The following is a 2500-nucleotide window of genomic DNA, read 5'->3' on the forward strand; positions in this document are numbered from 1 at the left end:
AGTGCCCGACCTCCTGGAGCCCTCGCTGGGATCCGGGAGGCAAATGGCACCTCATCGGGACTTCCAGGGAAGTTCGGCCATCTGGTCGCCCCCATAGGGAAGCATTGCCGGAGACCAGATGGCTGAGGCGATCCTGGAGACCAGATGGCCGAGGGGATCCTGGAGACCAGATGGCCGAGGGGATCCCAGAGACCAGATGGCCGAGGGGATCCCAGAGACCAGATGGCCGGGCACGAAAGTCAAGCCAGCCTATGTCACTCTGTGCCCCAACGAAAAAGTGAGCTGGCGTCAGGGAAAGTGCGGGTTGGGGACCGGAGGCCCAGGGCCTAGCACCCGACCCGGGGCCCGGACGGGCCCCTGGACCCAGCCTGGGCTCTAATGCCCGGAGACGCAGGGGAAGCCTCCCCGGGCCCTCCGGACCCCGTCCCAGGCACCCTGCCACGCAGCAGGACCAAGGACAGAGCCCGGGATGGGGAGGCCGCCCTCCCCGGGCCCTCGGGGGCCCCGGCCGAAGGTCCTGAACTCAGCCCGGCAAGGGGAGGCTTCCCGGGCACAACGGAGCCCCGTCCCGGGGCTTTGGCAGTGTGGCATGTCGGTGGACAGCGCCCAGGGCCATAGCACACAACCCGGGGCCCGGCCGGGCCCCTGGACCCAGCCGGGGCTCCCGGGCCCGGAGGCGCAGGGGAAGCCTCCCCGGGCCCTCCGGACCCCCTCCCGGGCACCCTGCCACGCAGCAGGACCAAGGACAGAGCTCGGGATGGGGAGGCCGCCCTCCCCGGGCCCTCGGGGGCCCCGGCCGAAGGTCCTGAACTCAGCCCGGCAAGGGGAGGCTTCCCGGGCACAACGGAGCCCCATCCCGGGGCTTTGGCAGTGTGGCATGTCGGTGGACGGCGCCCAGGGCCGTAGCACACGACCCGGGGCCCGGCCGGGCCCCTGGGCTCCCAAGCCCGGTGGCACAGGGGAAGCCTTCCCGGGCCCTCCGGACCCCGTCCCGGGCACCCTGCCACGCAGCAGGACCAAGGACAGAGCCCGGGATGGGGAGGCCGCCCTCCCCGGGCCCTCAGGGGCCCCGGCCGGAGCTGCTGAACTCAGCCGAGCGAGGGGAGGCTCCCTGGGCTCCAAGGAAACCATGTCCTGGTCCTTTGTCAGTGCGGCAGGCCGGGGGACCGGGCCCAGGGCCGGGGCACCCGACCCGGGGCCCGGCCGGGCCCCCGGACCCCATCCAGGGCTTCCTGCCACGCGGCAGACCCAGGGACGGATCCGGGGCTGGGCCGGCATCCTGGCATGTCCAGCTGACGGCTGAGGACCGCTAGGCCGAGGGGGGTCCCAGAATACCTTGTCCCTACCAATCCGGAGGAAAATTACCCCCATTTCTTGTAATCCGTGCACACGAGGTGACAAAGGGGACCCAGGGCGCAAAAGTGCCCGACCTCCTGGAGCCCTCGCTGGGACCTGGGAGGCGAGTGGCACCCCATCGGGACTTCCAAGGAAGTCCGGCCATCTGGTCACACCATAGGAAAGCTTTGCGGGCGACCAGATGGCCGAGGCGAGAGGGGCGACCAGATGGCCAGGAACGAAATGACGCCAATCTGTCTGCCCCGGGTGTGTAGGGCTCAGGAGCTGCGGGGGCCCCTGGGCTCCGGGACTCCGGGACTGCAGGGCTCCACAGCTGCAGGGCTCCGGGGCTCCGGGGATCCTGGGCTCCAGGGCTCGCGGGCTGCAGGGCTCCAGAGCAGCAGGGCTCCAGAGCAGCAGGGCTCTGGGGTTGCAGGGCCCGGGACCCATGGAGCCCGTCCCAGGCTCTTCCCCACGCCGCGGGTCGGAGGAGGGAGCCCCGGATGCCTGGGAGGTGTTGCCCGGGGCACATCCCATCTGGTCCCCAGGAAGGGGACCGCCAGCACAGGCAGGCGTGCCCGGGTCCTGCCTGGCCCTGTCTCAGCATGGCCAGACCTCGCGGAGGCCTGCCTGAGCAAACTCGGAGGAAAAGGCCCATCAGCGATGGGGCTGAGAGGCAGGTGCGTACCCAGGCCCCTGGGGGCCCCGGCGGGCAGGCCCGGGTCCTGCCTTCCCCGGATTCAGAACCGCCGGACCTATCGGAGGTCGTAATGTAGGAAAAAACTCGGAGAAAAGGAACCATCGGGAAGGGGCGGAGAGGCAGGTGCGTTCCTGGGCCCCTGGGGGCCCCGGCGGGCTGGCCCGGGTGCGGCCTGGCCCCGTCTCAGCATGGCCAGACCTCGCGGAGGCCTGCCTGAGCAAACTCGGAGGAAAAGGCCCATCGGCAAGGGGGCTGAGCGGCAGGTACGTACCCGGGCCCCTGGGGGCCCCGGCGGGCATGCCCGGGTCCTGCCTTCCCCTGATTCAGAATCGCAAGACCACACGGAGGTCTGACTGACCCTCTCCCTACTAATCCGGAGGAAAATTACCCCCCTTTCTTGTAATCCGTGCACTTGAGGTGACAGAGGGGACCCAAGGCGCGAAAGTGCCCGACCTCCTGGAGCCC

The sequence above is a fragment of the Lissotriton vulgaris genome, unplaced genomic scaffold (assembly GCF_964263255.1).
Source record: "Lissotriton vulgaris unplaced genomic scaffold, aLisVul1.2 SCAFFOLD_9397, whole genome shotgun sequence".
Classification (NCBI taxonomy): Eukaryota; Metazoa; Chordata; class Amphibia; order Caudata; family Salamandridae; genus Lissotriton; species Lissotriton vulgaris.